Below are 12,261 nucleotides of genomic sequence, written 5' to 3' on the forward strand. Positions count from 1 at the left end.
GCTTGGTGATGCTGGCTCTGATATTCCTGTATCTCTTCCCTGAGGTGAGTAGCTGGAAGATGTTACATTGGGCTGAAATGTACTGAATGGGTTCACTTTCATACCCAGTTTTTTTTTTTTAATTTTTGATTTTTTTCCATAAATATACATATTAAAATTTTCCATTTTAAAAATATATAAATATGTATGTATATAACTTTCTTTTTTCATACAAAACAAAAAGCACAAAACCTCTTCCCTCCCGCCCTCTTCGCAGTATAAATCCTACACTATCAGGGCTTACAAATGGGTTTAAAAAAGAAAAACTTCATTGGGGAGGTCACATAAAATAATAGTACCTTCTTATATTTTGGCCCCTAAAAAGTTCAGATATGGTTGCCATATAAATATGTCATATTTATTTTTTAGATTGTATGTGATTTTCTCCAAAATAATACAATTATTCATCTCTGTCTTCCATCGTGTTATCTATAGAGGGGAGTCGGACTTCCAAGTAATTGCAATACATTTTTTTTGTCACAACTGAAGCTATTTTAACAAAGGAAATTTGGAATTTAGTTAGTTTATTACTTATTTCAATAAAATTGGTCAAAAGATAAAGCTATGGGCCGTCTGTGAAGGCCCCCCTATTATCCTTGTTACTATTTCAGTAATATCCTGCCAGAAAGGTCTCACCTTCACACACGACCACGTAGCATGTAAAAACGTTCCTATTTCTTTTCCTAAAACACATCTCCGATATTTCCGATTTTGATTTATGTAATTTCTGTGGTGTGAGGTATAATTGGTGTAGAAAACTATATGGCACTAATTGTATCTTGCATTTATAATTGACATCACATTATTCAAACACCAATCAGCCCACCATCTTTCCATTATTGCAACTTCTAGATCAAACTCCCATCTCTCTCTTGATCGCTATAAACTTGGCTTTGCACTTTCATTTTGAAGAGCAAAGTACATCCTAGATATAAATTTAGTGTGTTCCCCAGCAAATCATTCGTTCAATCTCACTAACCAAGTTTAGTCCCCATCTTTCTCTTGGAGAAAGCAGAAGAATGTTCCATTAGCTATTCCATACTTATTTCTTAGTTGTTCAAAAGACTTATGTAAGAGATCCTTCCATGTAACAATCATCAACATATCTTATTCCTTTGTCATACCATGAATTCAATATTTAGTTATACAGATAGTATCATAGGTAGTAATACATTTTTACATAATGGTGTCCTCAATGATATACCTGCTTTTTTCCCGATACATTCATTTATTTCTTGCTATATTCTAATCTTGTGTATTAATATAGGTGTGGTCACTGGAATTGCAGTGGACATGACAAAATAATCACACAAGGCATTTCTAGAGTCAATGAAACATCTTCATCACCCACCCAACCTTTCAAAAACCAGAATCACGTGCTCGACACCCGCTGACGTCAACACGCATTGACATCACATGGCCAGTTCTATGTCTCCTGCGAGTTGTAGTGCGGATATAGTGCTGCTACATGGCCTCCCACTCCACCTCAGAATCAGCAGAAAGGTTTGTCTGTCTTTCAGGTTGTCGCACTGTTGACTGCTACAGTGGGGAAGACTTGTTTAAGCTTGACAATAGTGAAAGACTGTGGCTTCCCTCCAATGTCCAAAATATATAGGTCGACCTAGTTTGTCTGAGTATCCTATAAGGTCCTTCATAGGGTGTCTGTAGAGGTTGACCAAGTGTTCCCCTTCAGACAAAGACATATTTGCAGTTTTTGAGGTCTTTAGGCACTAAACAAGAGTGTTCTCCGTGTGACGATGGTGGTATAGGGGTCAATTTTCCTACGGTCTCCCTTAGCTCACTCAACAGTTCCTTAGGATCATTGCTTGAGTTGGAATAGTAGGGGACAAACTCCCCTAGAACCACCAATGGTGCGCCCTAACACGAACTCCGCAGATGAAGCTTCGAGGTCCTCCTTTGGAGTTGTGCTAATGCCCATTAATACCCAGGGCAGCTCATCAGCCTAGTTCAGGCCCTCTAACTGAGCCATCAAGGCTGACTTGAGATGTCGATGAAATCTTTCCACCGTTTCATTGGGCTGGGGATGATAGGCATTCGTATGATTCGTATGACCAAGCAAATGAGACAAGGCCGTCCACAGCAAGGAAGTAAATTGTAGTCCTCTATCTGAAATAACATGTGCCAGTAAACCAAAATGTGACACCCAGGAACTGAGGAATGCCCGAGCACAAGTGTCTGCAGTTGCATCCACCAAATGCACGGCCTCGGTCTACCGACTAAACCTGTCTATTACTGTAAAAAGATAATAGTATCCTCTTGAAACAAGAAGCGGATCAACAATGTCCACATGGACATGAACAAAACACCGAGTAACTACTGGGAAGGACTGCAGTGGTGCCTTAGTATCCCACTAAACTTTTGCTTTTTGGCAGGCAATGCAGGACCTTGCCATTTGTGTAACATCTTTTTTAAGACCGTGCCACACGATCCTGTCCAAAACTATAAGAACGGATGATCTAATCAAAGGATGTGAGAGACCACGTACGGAGTCGAATACTCGACATTTCCATGATGCCGGAACTACTGGGTGTGGGAGTCCCATTGATATATCACAGAGAAGTAGTTTGCATCAACTGCAAACTGGACATCCTTCAATTGCAGGTTCGTGATTACATTCATCTCATGGTCATGTTCTTGAGCCGCGGCCAAAGCAGTGTAGTCAATACTTTCATCTACAGACGAAACCTCAAGTGCATCAGCTATTATATTGACTTTTCCAGAAATATGTAGTATTTTTCTGGAAAATTCTGAAATTAATGATAATTGCTGTTGTCGAGCTGATCAGGGCTCTGCGACCTTTGGAAAATGCAAATGTTAAGGGCTTGTGGTCAGTGTACATAATAAAATCTCTGCCCTCCAAAAAATAATGAAAGTGTTGAATAGACAAGTAAATGGCCAAAAGCTCCTTATTTCTTCTCTGCTTCACATAGATCAAAGTTGAAGAATGCTAACAATTTCCATTGCTCATTGACATATTGATGAAGTGCACCTCCTACAGCCATACTGGAAACGTCTGTAGAAAGGGCGATGGCTGCATTTAAAAGTGGGTAACTGAGCACAGTGGCATGAGTCAGCAAATCTTTCATCTTGAAGAAGGCGTTGTTTCCCGCCTCAATCCAAAGGATGATTCCGGCATTTCTGGACAGTAAATTGAAAAGAGACTTCATGACATGAGCTGCTCCTGGAAGAAACCGACAGTAAAAAATTACCATTCCCAAGAATTCCTGCGGGCTTTAAACTGGAACAGGTCTCAACTTCGGATGGCAGTGGAGTCACACGCTCCTGAGTAATCCTATGCCCGAAGAAATCAATCATTTCTTGTCCAAAAATGTATTTATCCAAATTGACGGTCAGTCCAAACTTTTGAAGATGAATAAAATGTGGACAAGATGTTCTTCCTTAGTCCCATTGGCCACTAAAAAGTCGTTGAGATAAATGGAGACATATCATGTCCTAAAGCACCCATCACCCGTTGAAATGATTGGGCGGCATTCTTTAAGCCAAATGGCATTCATAAAAATTCAAACAAACAGGGTAAATATTGCAGTTTTTGGAATGTCTTCTAGTTCTACTGGTACTTGGTGATAGCCAGGCACCAAGTCTATTTTGGAGAATATCTTGGCTCCATGCAAATTAGCCAAGAAATCCTGAAAATAAGGTATAAGATAACGATCCAGGATGGTGGCGTCATTAAAGCCGCTTGTAATCTCTACAAGGTTGCCAACTTCCATTGTGTTTTGGGACCATATGCAATGGAGATGCTTGGGACTGTCAGACCTACGAATTATGCCAGTAAAAACGCATCTTCTCTGGAGGCAAGCGGCGTGCTTTAGCACGAATAGAAGGGCTCTTAGTATAAATGAGATGAGTAACACTGTGCTTTGCAGTGGAGGCAGAAAATTGAAGCGTAGCAATTTCAGGGAAATCTTCCAAGAGCTTGGAGACTTCATCTATTGGTTTACTTAATGTATGAAGGCGCAGAGCGGGTGGGGGCGGGGGGGGGAAGGGGGGGATGGGCTGGTAGAGGCATCTGCCAGAGGAATGGTTTGAAAAGTAGTTTTGTCTATTAGCCGATGCCCTTTCACATCGATGAGGAATAATGAGCCTGAAGAAAATCTGCACCAAGTAAAGGTCAGGATAATGCCACTATAATGAATGGTCAAGTACAGAGATGATTCTCAAACTTGACATTCATCTTCCTGGTGCCAAAGGTCAGAATATTGGAACTGTTAACTGCTCATACTTGCAGGTCCGGGGTAGGATGGTGTGTGTCAAAACCGGTGGGTGGAAATACACTAACTTCTGAACCCATGTCCACCAGAAATTTTTGCTGGGATATATGGTCCCATATATACAGAAGACTTGCAGGTTTCTTGCCAACCGCCGCAGCCTTTACTGGCAGTTGGCCTGGGAGTTTCCCAAAAATGGCAGGGTGGAAGCCACCTGTGGTAATAACACCAAGATGAGGTGTCCACAGACTGCTTGTTTGTCTTGGGTTGTCGTCTGCTTGTAGGAAATGATGTGCTAAGAGCACTGGAGTGTGACACAGGGTCAATATCTGAGGGGTTGGTTGTGCAGACTTGTCTTTCCTTGCTGTGCTCTTTAGCCAGCCATAGAATGTCATCTCTGCCGCTACAGCCCTTGAGTCTTCAAATGAACACAGACAAGAGTCTAATATCATCTGGCATTCGCTCTAAAAAGAGCTGCTTGAATAACATATTGGGCCTTTCGCCAGCTGTCAGGAACAGCATTTCATCCATTAATTCTGAAGGGGCGCAGACTCCCAACCCATCGAAATGTAGTAGCTTGGTTGTACTTGCCCTGCTGGACATATCATATACACATAATAAAAGACTTTTTAAAGCATCATACTAGCTAGTAGATGATGGATCCTGTAGGAAGTTCCTGGCCCTCTTAGTAACAGTCTGGTTTAGGTCACTGACAAGATGGTAGTAACAAGTGGTGTCTAATTTATCCTTGCGAAGATGAAATTGTGTTTCAGCCTGTTGGAACCACAGTTCAGGCTCAGCTGTCCAGAAAGGTGGCAGCTTCTCAGCGACTGCTGCAGAGTCCATGTTTGCCCAAAAATGTTTTTGGACTCGTTGGGGTCACCAATTGTGGCCATTGGAATCGCAGTGGACAAGACAAAATAACCACACAAGGCATTTCTAGAGTGAATCAAATGGATTTACTCTTCATCACCAGTGCAAACTTTTAAAAGCTAGAATTACGTGCTCGACATGCGCTGACATCATTACGTATTGACATCACATGGCTGGTTTGATGCCTCCTGGGAGTTGTAGTGCTGCTACATAGGATTATCCATTTTTTTTGTTATTAACTTGACATTTCACTTATAAATAAAGTCCTTCATTGTCTCCTCTTTTATTGAATTCAGTCCTAATCGAATCCACAAAGGGGGATTATTTTCTTCAAAGAAAGATGATAAAAATTTTGTTTGTGCTGATAGATACTTCTTAAAATCTGGAGTCTTCCCAGTTTATAGTCCCATATTAACTTTTCTAGTGCAATTCTTGCTACTTTGTTATTCCATAGGAATTGCCTTATACAATTATATAATAATTTAAAGAAATTTTTTGTTAGTACAATAGGCAACGATTAAAATAGATACTGCAGTCTTGGCATTACCTTCATTTTATACAATTTATCCTTCAAATGAATGGAATCGGCAGGTCTTTCCATTTCTGTAAATCTTTTTCTATTTTTTTCTAGTGAAGGAATATAATTAAGCTTATACAAGTTCTGTAAATTATTATATGTCATTATTCCTAAATATTTAATCTACCTTTCTCTCACTTAAATCTACTGCCTTTTTGGTATCTTTCATAGTCAAAATTCTGCAATGGTATTATCTCACTTTCGTCCATATTTATTTTATATCCTGATATTCTTCCATATTTTTCTAATATTGTTTGTAATCTTATCAACGATTCAGCCAGGTCAGACATTTATAATAGCACATCATCAGCAAATAAACTAATTTTATGTTCTTCCTGTCCAACTTTGAAGACGTCAATATATGGATCTCTTCTTATAATCTACACCAGAGATTCAATAGCTAGGATAAATAATGCTGAAGACAGAGGCCACCTTTGTCTACTCGATTAATTCAAGGGAAAAAGAGATGACATTTGATTATTAGTTATAATTTTAGCTTGTGGCTTATTATAAAGTGTTTTATCCAATTTATGAATTTTCTGCCAAAATCAAATTTTTCCAAAGTTTTATATAAGAAAGACCATTCTAGTCGGTCGAATGCCTTTTCTGCATCTAAAGAAATAGTTATGTTTGGTTTCAACTTTGATTTTGCCTTATGTATTATATTGACTAATCTTCCTAGACTATTTGAAGAACGTCTTCCTTTAACAAATCCCACCTGATCTGGATGTATTAATTTCAATAAATAAATACCCAATCTGTTGTCTAGTGCCTTTACTAGAATTTTATAGTCTGCATTCAAGAGTGATATTGGTCTGTATGATGAGGATTTTAATGGGTCTCTACCTTTCTTCGGTAGCACTGTCATTATAATAGTTGAAAAAGTTTCCGAAAGGGTTTGGGTCTCCACCGCCTGGTCCAACGCATTCATCAAAAGATGCATCTAAGTAATCTTTTACTTTCTCTTCTAGTTTAGAAAGTCAAACATTTGTTAAAAATTATTCCATTTCATGTTCATCTCCTACTAATTCTGATTTATATAGTTTTATATAATATTTCCAAATGTATTATTTATTCCTTTTTGATTATATATTATAGTATCAGTTTCTGTTTCTATTGCATTTATCATTCTATGTCTCCTCTACTTTAACCTGCCTAGTTAACACTTTCTGTGCCCATTCCCCTAGCTCATAATATTTTTGTTTAGCTTTTATATCATTTTTTTCTGTTCTATATGCTTGTAGTGTATTATATTGTAACTTTTTATTCTATAATATTCTATCTTTTTCTTGCATTCCTGATATCTGATATTCCTTTTCCAATTTTGTTATATCCTTCTCTAAACTTCTAATTCTCTCACATATTCTCTCAAGATTTTTAGTATAAGAAATAATTTGTCCCCTCAAGTAAGCTTTAAGTGTATCCCATATTGGAACACTATTGTCAGTAGAAGGAAGATTGTTTTTGCAAAATATTTCTATCTGTGGCTTAATAAATTCACAAAAATCCTCCTTCTTTTGTAATGTAGCATTAAGACAGCATCTATACATACTTTCTTGCTTTTCTATTATCGTAATATTTAATGTTAATGGTGAATAGTCTGATAAAAGTCTTGCCAAATACTCTGTTTTTACCACTCTACTTTATAACTGAGCAGACATTAAAAATTGGTCAATCCTTATATGTGAGTCATGTACCCTTGAATAGAATGAATAGTCTCATTCTAAGTTGAGCTTCCTCCATATATCAATTAAATTTAAATCCTTCATAAATGATGCCATTTTTTCACTTTTTGCCCTTGTTATTGTTCTTGCTGATTTGTCCAATATTAGTTTGAACAAAAATTGGAATCTCCTCCAATCAATATATTTAATGTTTTTTTTAAAACAGATGTCCTTCATAAAGACTTCATCATCATACTTTGGGGTGGAAATATTTATAAACATCCATGATTCTGCATAAATTTTGTAGTGTGCCATTACAAATCTTCCAGCTTGATCCGATAATGTCTCTGCTATTCACTACACCTCTTCCTTTTGATCCAAATGAAGACAACATAACTTGCCCTACCCATCCTCTTTTCAATTTTGCATGCTTCAATTTGGTAAGATGTGTTTCTTGTAAAAAGACTATATTTGCCTTTAATTCTTTTTAGGTATGCCAAGACTCGTTTTGTCTTCACCAACCATGACCTCTACAAGAAGGATGGGTTACACCTAAACCCAAAAGGGGTCAATACATTGGCAGCTAAGTTTGGTACAGCCGTCGGGTGTGATTTAAACTAATTTGGCAGGAGGGTGGGAACCTGTATGATAGGGCAAAGGACAGAAAAGATAAAACAGGAAAAGTTAGGTTAGGCAGCGAAAGTAAAAAATCAGAAAGAGCAAGGAGGGTGAAAAAAGCAAATCTGAAGGCTTTATATCTTATTGCAAGAAGCATTCAGAACAAGGTAGATGAATTAGCTGTGGAAATTGAGATAAACAAATATGATTTGATTGGGATTACAGAAACATGGCTGCAGGGTGGGCAAGCCTGGGAACTTAACATCCCGGGGTATACGATATCTAGCAGGGATCGGCAAGAAAGAAAAGGGGGTGGGGTAGCATTGATGGTGAGAGAAGGGACCAACACGATTGACATAAAGGATATCAACTTGGAAGATGCAGAATCTATATGGGTAGAACTGAGGAATAGCAAGGGGCGGAAAACGTTAGTGGGGGTGGTATATAGGCCTCCAAATAGTAGTGTAGAGGTGAGGGAAGGCATTAAAAGAGAAATTAGAAAAGCGTGCAATAAGGGAACAGCTGTCATCATGGGAGACTTTAATTTACATATAGATTGGACTAGCCAAATTTGTAAAATTACTGAGGAGGAGGAATTCCTTGAATGTTTACGGAATGGTTATCTAGACCAATATGTCGAGGAACCAACTTGGGAGCAGGCCATTTTAGACTGGGTATTATGCAATGAAAAGGGGCTAATCAGCAATCTTGTTGTATGAGGCCCTTTGGGTAGAAGCGATCACAATATGATCGAATTCTCACTCGACATGGAGTGTGAAGAAATTAAAACAGAGACTAAGGTCCTGAATTTAAATAAAGGGAATTATGATGGTACGAGACAGGAGTTGAGTAAGATTGATTGGGTGGTGTTTATGGGGGGGTTGATGGTGGATAGACAATGGAAAGCATTCACAGATCTAATGGAGAAATTGCAAAAATCGTTTATACCGGTTTGGCATAAAAATAAACCAAAAAAGATAGACTCAGGATCAGTACCCATGGATTGGAGGGTAGCTAATGTTACCCCACTATTTAAAAAGGGGGGTAGAGAAAAAACGGGGAATTATAGGCCGGTGAACCTTACATCAGTAGTGGGAAAAATGATGGAATCCATTATTAAGGATGTAATAGCGGAGCATATGACTAGCAGAGAAGGGATCGGACAGAGTCAACATGGATTTACAAAAGGTAAATCGTGCTTGACAAATCTATTGGAATTCTTTGAGATGGTGACAGGTAAATTAGATGGGGGAGAGCCAGTGGATATGGTGTACCTGGACTTCCAAAAGGCCTTCGATAAGGTCCTGCATAAACGACTGGCTTCCAAAATCAAGGCTCATGGGATTGGGGGCAAAGTATTGATGTGGATTGAGAACTGGCTGGCAGGTAGAAGACAACAGGGATCTGTACTGGGACCCCAGCTGTTCACAATTTACATTAATGATCTGGATGAGGGGATTGGATGTAATATCTCCAAATTTGCAGATGACACTAAGCTAGGAGGGGTTGTGTGCACGGAAGAGGGGGTTAAGAAGCTCCAGTGTGATTTGGATAAATTGAGGGACTGGGCAGATACATGGCAAATGCACTACAATGTGGATAAATGTGAGGTTATCCACTTTGGTAATACAAACTGGAGGGCAGATTACTATTTGAATGGCAATAGATTAAGAGATGGGGAAGTGGAGAGAGACCTAGGGGTACTTGTACACCAATCTCTGAAGGCGAGCATGCAGGTACAGCAGGCGGTTAAAAAGGCAAATGGTATGTTGGCCTTCATATCAAGAGGGTTTGAGTATAGGAACAAGGATACCTTACTGCAGCTGTACAGGGCCTTGGTGAGACCCCACCTGGAGTATTGTGTGCAGTTTTGGTCATCTTATCTCAGGAAGGATGTTCTTGCAATGGAGGGAGTGCAGAGACGATTCACCAGGCTGATACCTGGAATGGCAGGAATGACTTATGAGGAAAGATTGCTCAAATTGGGATTGTACTCGCTGGAATTTCGAAGATTGTGAGGGGATCTCATAGAGACATATAAAATTCTGGCAGGACTGGACAGAATGGATGCAGATGGGATGTTCCCAATGATGGGAAAATCCAGAACCCGGGGCCATGGTTTGAGGATAATAGGCAAACCATTTAGGACCGAGGTGAGGAGGAATTTCTTTACTCAGAGGGTGGTGAATCTGTGGAATTCATTGCCACAGAGGGCAGTAGAGGCAGGTTCATTAAATATATTTAAGAGGGAATTAGATCTATTTCTTTAGTATAAGGATATTAAAGGTTATGGAGAGAAGGTGGGGATGGGGTACTGAACTTTTAGGTCAGCCATGATCTCGTTGAATGGCGGAGCAGCCTCGAAGGGTCGAATGACCTACTCCTGCTCCTATCTTCTATGTTTCTATGTTAATTCCATTAACATTAAAATGTATTAATTTTAATGTTCTATCCATATTCTTTTTTAAAACAATATTTTTAACAATAAAAACTCTTTGACTCTTTAAATAGTAAAATGATCCTTCCCTTTTAAGAAAGACACACACTGTCCTTGCCCCGACGGTGGCAAGTAGAGCTCCGAAAGCCAATGGCAAAAGCCCATGGAATCCCTCGAGGAAGAAGATCCCCTCCTTTTGGCACCATAATTTTTTGCTATTCTTTTCCAGGTGCCATTCTCCCCCTTAGACTTGAGTCCCCACGCTACAACTACTTTTCCCAGATTTTTTCCCCCTTTTACTGAGCTCTCCATGAACAATTCTAAACCTTTTACTTTTAAACAATAAATACAAGACAGTTCAGCAAAAATAAAAAATACTACTTTTACTTAGTTCCATTATAAATATTTTCACAATCTTCTTCCTTGGCAACCTTGATCTTTTTTTTGCAAACTTTCCAGAAAATCTTCCACCTTGTTCTTGATCTTGAAAATTGCCAGTTCCCTTCCGCTACTTCAACCCTCAAAGTTGCGGGGCATATCATTGAGTATTTCCAAGTTTTTAAGCTCATAATTGTCTTATCACATCTTCAAATTCTTTTCTTTGTTTAATCAAGATCGGGCTAAAGTCTTGAAAAAATAGTACCTTTTCATGATCAACCTTGGACGAGCCATTATTCTGCTTAGAGTAATCATATGCTGCTCTAAGAGTTATCTCCCAGAATTGGTCTTGGTCTCTGGCTCTTCCGGGCCCAAGTGAGCTCTCTTTATATGTAGTTTTTCCCCAAATTTGTCTTCTCCCAACACTTGTGGGATCCATTTTTGAAAAAAAGTTCACCGGGTCTCTTCCCTTGATTCCTTCCTTTAGACCGATAATTGGGACATTGTTCCGTCGACTTAATTCTCCATACGATTGATTTTGTCAACCAGTCCTTGTCTATCTAACTCCCATTATTTTTCTTTCCAAAGCCTCGAGGTTTTCCATACATTTTCATCAATTTAAACTCTGCTCAACCTATTCTCTCCATCAGGTCTTCAACAATCTTGTTTATTTTGTTCATTTTTTCCATCATCTCCCTCATCACTATTTCAACACTTATGAATCAGTTACTCAAATTCTCCACTTTTTCCAGGATGACTCCCCAGCTTTACCTGGTCCCGTCGGTCCCGCTGCCATTTTTGCACCACTCCATTTCAGACTTTCACCTGGAGTTCCAGGTTGAATAAGAGCTTCTTCAGTCTTTATTCTCAGTTACCTTGGCTTCTTTGTGCTAGCTTTATCCATTTTTGATTATGAAAATCTTGATTTTCAAGTTTTAACCACCTATTTAGCACACTTCTTGGAGAGCTCAACCAAAACATGTCTGTCTAGGTCCTTCTCATGACCATGCCCCCAGAGGCACTGCTTTTTAGATGGTTGGTCCACTTTAACATCTAGTCAATAGTGACTCTCTGGATGGAAGGGCTGAAGGCTGTGGAGGGGGGGGGTGGGAGTGGAAAACTTCCTAAATGTCAAGAGCAGATGGGAAAATAGTCCTATGGGAAATGGTCATTACTTGGCACTGCTGTGATGTGAATACTACTTGCCAATTACAGGCACATGCCAAGATTCCAGGATGTGGATTGATTTAGCTTCTGAGATGTTGCAAATGGAATTGAACCTTCCCATGGCATGGTTAGCGTAAAGATTTGTGCAATGCTATTGCAACACCAGTGGCCCGGGTTCGAATCTGCTGCTGTAAGGAGTTTGTACATTCTCCTTGTGTCTGCGTGGGATTCTTCAGAGACTTTAGTGCCCTCCCATGT

General features: G+C 39.2%; 1 protein-coding gene across 18 annotated transcripts in view; it reads right to left on the reverse strand.

The window, feature by feature from the left end:
* Nucleotides 1–12,261, reverse strand: part of pnpla7b (patatin-like phospholipase domain containing 7b) — a 496,626-nt gene that overhangs the window by 31,855 nt on the left and 452,510 nt on the right. Inside the window, exon 35 of one of the 18 annotated variants that reach the window (XR_011356249.1) lies at nucleotides 5,710–5,789. The exons of the other annotated variants lie outside the window; for them this stretch is intronic. The gene's annotated coding sequence lies outside the window, so the exon portion shown is untranslated. The remainder of the gene's footprint in view (nucleotides 1–5,709; nucleotides 5,790–12,261) is intronic. 18 annotated transcript variants of the gene reach the window in all.

This window comes from Narcine bancroftii, chromosome 1 (assembly GCF_036971445.1).
Source record: "Narcine bancroftii isolate sNarBan1 chromosome 1, sNarBan1.hap1, whole genome shotgun sequence".
In the NCBI taxonomy this organism is placed as follows: domain Eukaryota; kingdom Metazoa; phylum Chordata; class Chondrichthyes; order Torpediniformes; family Narcinidae; genus Narcine; species Narcine bancroftii.